This window comes from Malurus melanocephalus, unplaced genomic scaffold (assembly GCF_030028575.1).
Source record: "Malurus melanocephalus ecotype Western Australia unplaced genomic scaffold, MMel_1.1 scaffold_1025, whole genome shotgun sequence".
Lineage (NCBI taxonomy): Eukaryota > Metazoa > Chordata > Aves > Passeriformes > Maluridae > Malurus > Malurus melanocephalus.
The window spans coordinates 81,795-87,794 of NW_026624257.1; the positions used below are offsets into that span (position 1 = coordinate 81,795).

The 6,000-nt window shown below is 46.4% G+C and overlaps 1 protein-coding gene across 2 annotated transcripts in view; it reads left to right on the plus strand.

The window, feature by feature from the left end:
* Nucleotides 1-6,000, plus strand: part of GALNS (galactosamine (N-acetyl)-6-sulfatase) — a 42,196-nt gene that overhangs the window by 19,942 nt on the left and 16,254 nt on the right. The gene's annotated exons all lie outside the window — the stretch shown is intronic.

A 6,000-nucleotide genomic window follows, 5' to 3' on the forward strand; every position in this document is an offset into this window, starting at 1 on the left:
AGGGATTCTTTCATTGGGATGTCCTGGGGGTAGAAGGAAGCGTCAGCTCCGAGGGAATCATTTGCATTCAGGGCTGTAAATGTGTGTGTTTGTCTTTTCTCAGACTGCAATGCTCCAGGAGTCAAAGCTTGTTTTACAGGGAGCAAGGAGGAAAGGGAAAGTTGGCTCTAGAAATGTATTTTATGTTCTGTCTCAGTGCTAATTCCACMCAGATAAAATGAAATAATTTATCTGTCTTGTGTTTGAGTGAAACCTATTTATCACCCGTGGAGGATTTTCCCTGAGTGGRAGACACTGGGGAGCTCCTCTGGCTGTGTGTTTGGGTGTAGGGATGGCCTCCTGCTTTTCCCACGTGCATGRCACATTCCCATGTGAATTCTCACTCTCCGTGGTGATAAAAGCACATACCCACACTGCCAGCCCAGTTGGGAAATAAATAAATGTTCCCCTCGGTGGAACTGAGCTGATTCCTGCRTGTCTGAGTGTGTAACAGTGATAATGGGGACCAGCTACTCCTTCCCCAGGCTCTCCCACTGYGAGCAGTGGCAGTGCTGCAATTAAGGAATATTTATTTCTTCCCAAGTCTTTGTTTAACTGCTGTCTGATAAAAGTCAGCAATTATCCTGTACATCAGAGAGACGATTACAAATCCACTCTCTTTCCTGCAGCTTGGATCACATGAGCTTGATGTGGGGAAAATTGGAGCACATTAGTGGCCAGAGCAGCCATTAACAACATGCAGAGGAAGCTGAGGCTGAGATTTGTTCCAGTTCTCCTCATGTCCTCGAGCCATTAATTACAAACCTCGCAAGTTTAAAAATAGAAATAAATCAGAATGCAGAGCAGTTCCACAGTTCCCAGCCCTGCTGGAGGAGTTTCTAAGCTCACCTTAMAACACAGTTCCCTCTTTCAGTGCCTGGGCTTCCCAGCTGTGTTGATATTGGACTCTAGAATCAAAAAGGCCACTTTGTTTGCTAATTCTATTCGAAAAATAAATATAAATCCATGCACATCTGTGGCATTTGGAATTCTGACTGTTGGCCTGTTTGTTCAATAARTTTGATTTGCCATCCCAGTAGAGCTCCAGCTAATGAGGATTTGTTAATTGTATGATCCTTTGAGGTCTTTCCTCATTGTGAATTCAATGAAACTTCCAGATATGAAACTCTTTGTGCCTGAAGGTCCCCACTCAGAACTGGAATATGTGGTTTTCACAGCATCCACTGGAAAGAGAGCTGAAGCTGGCCAGATGTGGTAAAACAGCTGCCTGCCCATTTTGAAGWGGTTTGTTTTATGAGTAGGTGAATATTTCATGAGTTTGACAGRCAGGGTTTAAGCCAGACCTCCTTTCACCTTCAGAATTCCCTYGGTAATTGACTGTGTGGGAAATTATTGATACAGAAAACTTGCCCTGGGTTTAATCCACATTTTTGTTTGACTTTCAGATGAGATTATCCCATAAGAGCAGCCAGAGCCCCATTTTCATATTGATACTGGGAAATGGGGAGCTGGTGCCTTATCCTGGGTCTGCTTTGGGGTGAGCAGGATGGGTGAGGGAGGATGTGGCCCCTCACCTGCAAAGCTGTGTTTGCCTGGGGTGTGAGTGAGTTCAGCCATAAAGAATGTACACACAAATAAAAAGGTACCAGAGAGACACAGCCTGCAGAAAAGCACAGCCCAGGAAAGCAGAGCAGGGATCTGAAGGCTCCTCTCCATATGGCACTCGGAATATTTACTCTGGAAACATCCCATGCAAGCAGCACACAGGTTTACAGTCATCCTCAGGTCCCATGACAGTAACATGCCCTTACTGGYCTGCATCCTCTGCCTTATGGCCTGGGATTAGGACTTGTCATCTGACACACAGATGAATTGTGCTGTTCTGTTCTTCCCAGGTTTTGTTTGTTTATTTTTTAACCCCCAAGCAGTTTTTTTTTTCTAGTCTGACTCCTGTCAGGAAGTCTTGTATTCTCTCTCAGTGCTGGAGGATACCTTGATGCTGCCTTTTCTGCTGGATTAACTGGATTTCTTGATTCTTGAGGTGGGGGATGTCTCTTGAAAGCATAAAGGGAAGGCTCTCTCCACAGAATCAAGTGGCAGTAAGCATTTTGTGGGGACATTTTCCCTGTGGATTGCACAGGATGCTTATTTGGAGCTATTTACCTGGCTTCCATCTATATAGGTGGCTCATGTTTACATAATTTGACATCTCTGACATTCAAGAGGTGATAAATGGGACAGAGGGAGATGAAAGGAAGCCTGACTTGAAAAATGTGTTTGTATTTTTAAATAGTTTGATAGAGGCTGAGAAATCTCCCTCCTGCACACGGGCTGAGTCCCTGGTGCTCTGGGGCTGGTGGATATCAAGCTTTTCCATTGTTGTTCACCTTCTTTTCTTGTAGCAAAAATCAGCAGTGATAAAAACAGCCRAGTGTGCTGGGGCAAAGGGAGAACTAAGGACAAACCTGGGGAGATCCCTCCTGAACATTGTAACACATAGGAAGTCAAAGTAAAATGCTGGGTGGTTTTGAAAGTAGAGGTCTGAAAGGGGGAAAAATGTGTGTTTTCTATACATTTACCTGAGTAGGCAGCAAGTCCTTAGGAATTTCCTCATTTGATGCTGCGTGGAGGAGGCAGGAATGGGAGGTAGCAGGAGAAAGGAAATTTCCTTTTCTTTGCCTGTCACCACCAGTGTCCAGCACAAAACAGCACTGGTACCTTCCAAGAGCACTGGTGCAAGAAGGACAAAAAATAATTAAGAAAAAAAACATGGAAAGCACCCTTTGGTTGTGGGAGAGGGACCAAAAACATCAACCTTTATGCTGTCAGCTCGTTCGGAGCTTCGGTGGCTTTAAAGGCGGGGTGGAGGCGCCTGCCGGCAGCCGCTATTGTTTTAATGCAAAATGCCAAAGGGGTTATTCCAGTCAGGCTCCGTGATTGCCCTTCTCCTCCACGTGAAGGGATCGATAAAGCCTTTTCTGCGCGGGGAGGATGTGAAGTCAAGTAGAACCTCACAAATAATGACATTTGATCGTGGTCCTCTGAGCACATGAAGCAGCCATCGATCGGAGCTGGCTGAGCTGCCCATCTCCRGGGGCTGCCCATCTTCGGGGGCTCTTCCAGCCTCTTAACACATTAGAAGCAATTTTAGGTGCAYGGGGTTGGAGCTTGGCACTCGCCCTTGGAGGTGATTGCACATCCCAAGGAGGATTTCACCGAGAATGGCTGGGAGAGTAAAGACACCATTTCCCTTTGCTGTTGAAAAGAAAAAAAAAAAACAAAAAAACACCACCATTGCAGGCTTTAATTAACAGCTGTGCTTTTCTCCGTGCAATATTTTGGTGCCCTGGCTGGTGGAACGAGGAGCCTGGAGCAGCAGGCTGGTGTGGCTCCAGCCCGAGGTGCCTGCTGTCAGTTGGAGCAGGCTGGGCTGGAGCCAGGCTCAGCAATTGCCAGAGGGCTCCCGTTAACACAARTGGTGATTCCATCTCTTGGCCGGGAGCCCAAACTGGCAACCGGCTGTGTTTGTCTCATGTCTATATTGACACAGCATCTGTGGGCCATTTGCTCTGGAAATTAAAGCTGTGCAACTAAAGGCTGCTGCATCCCAGGCGTGGAAAAACAGCGCTGGTGGGATGATGGCTGAGAAGGACAGGGATGGGTGATGGCTGAAAGATTCATCTGGTGGGCAGGGAATGCTGTTTTAATCAGAGAAATTGAAAGGGAAGGAGTGTTGGGATTTTTCCTGCAGCAAACTGGTTTGTGCAGGGGTGCAAAGTGCTCAAGAGCTGGGCAGGGGCTGAGCTGGTCTCGGTTCCACTCCTCCAGGCAGGAGGTGCTCCAGACAGGAGATTGTGGTTTGGCTTCCGTGGTTTTGTGACAGAGGAGGAGAAAAGCTCCAAGAGTTTGCTGAAAACTGAGGAGTGAACTTTGTGCTGTGTTTGATCAGGGATTTYCTGCAAACCCCAGAATCCTGGAGGCTGGAAAAGSCCTCCAGGGTCACGGAGTCCAAGCTGTGACCAATGCCCAGGTCTGAGCAGTGAGTGCCAAATCCAGTCCTTCCYTAGACCCCTCCAGGGATGGGGACTCCATCCCTGTTTTTAATAGTTATTATTAGCTGTTAATTTCATTTTTAAAATTTCATGATTAAAATTTCATTTTTCTTTTTCTCATTTGTTGATGAACAGGTAGAATAACCGTTGAAGCTCTCTCTGCAGGTTGAATATTGGCTCTCACACAGTACATAAAAATAGCAATAGTCCATTTTATTTGCAGGAATAAACTTGGAATGCCTTAGAAATGTCATARAATGGTATGCTTGGGGGTTTATTTATTTACCTATTTATTTATTTGCTTATCCCCACTAGACTGCTTTTGAAGAGGGCACTGAGTGTTTAAATTAGAATGACAGGTAGCTTTGGGCTGGTGGCATCGGGCAAATTGTCCCAGCACTTTCTTTCCTGGGAATCTTTGGGCTTGTGTTCTGGAATCTGGGCTACAAGGATTTCCTGGGAAACACAAGATAAAATAGAAACAGAGCAATGTCTAAACAAACACCCGAGAGACGAAAATCTTTCACACTGAAGCRTTTGCAGCCGAGGAGCATTGTACCAATTAGCAGGCTCTTAATTAAATTGCTTGTTTGATTTGCATCCAAATTATAATTTGGATGTTATGGAGGCTTTGATACCTTTTCATTAACTGGTCCTTTTGTGGGAAAAAAAATAAAAAACCACAAAAATCTCTTTTCCCTGTGTGTTTCAGAGGCCTGTGGCGTCACAGGGTGGAAAGGTCAATCAGTTTTGTATCCATTTAAAGTCCATTATTGGTAGGGCCACTCCAACCTATCAAGCAACTCCCTTATTTTTCCAGTCAGTGATTCAGGAATCTATAGCTCTGTGCAGATAAATGGGATTTCATGGGCTTCTAAACTTCTTGCTTTATTGAAAAGCAGAATATTAACTGCTCCACTGACCAGCTGTCCATTAAAAACACGGGATATTTTTAGAAAATTGTTTGCCAATCAAATCCTACCAACATCTGTAGAGAGCTTTTTCAGTTTGTTTTATAAGCAAATGCTCCAGCTGCCCTCCCATTCCCATTGAAATGTTCCCATTTACCTGCTCTCCATGTCCCTGTCCGTGTCTCGGGGCACTTTGGGGGATTGTRAGGAACAGCGTGGGAGCTGGAATTGTAAAACCCAGCTTTACCAAACCCATTTGGGGCCGGGCCTTGCCGGGCTGGGGGGTGCTCTGCCTTATTGGCTGCTCAGGGAAATGAGTGTTTTTGCATTTTTGGCTCTTGGCTGGGTTGGAATGGGCTCTGTTGGCCCTGGAGGCTGCAGTGCAGGGATTAGGGAGCTCCTGATGGGGCTGCGGGCAGCTGGAAGGGGCTGGCAGCTCTGTGTTTAACCCCCCTTTAACCTGCTCTTAACCCTCCCCTTTAACCAGCCCTTAACCCTGCTTTAACCAGCCCTTAACCCTCCCCTTTAACCAGCCCTTAGCCCCCCTTCAACCAACCCTTGACCCCACTAACCAGCCCTTAACCCCCACTTTAACCAGCCCTTAACCCGCTTTAACCAGCCCTTAACCCTGCTTTAACCAGCCCTTAACCCGCTTTAACCAGCCCTTAACCCTCCCCTTTAACCAGCCCTTAACCCTGCTTTAACCAGCCCTTAACCATCCCCTTTAACCAACGCTTGACGCCACTAACCAGCTCTTAACCCCCTTTAACTAGCCCTTAACCCTCCCCTTTAATCAACCCTTAACCCTGCTTTAACCAGCTCTTAACCCCCTTTAACCAGCCCTTAACCCTCCCCTTTAACCAGCCCTTAACCCACTTTAACCAGCCCTTAACCCTGCTTTAAGCAGCCCTTAACCCTGCTTTAAGCAGCCCTTAACCCTCCCCTTTAACCAACCCTTGACCCCACTAACCAGCCCTTAATCCTGCTTTAACCAACCCCTAATCCTGCTTTAACCAGCCCTTAACCCTCTTTAACCA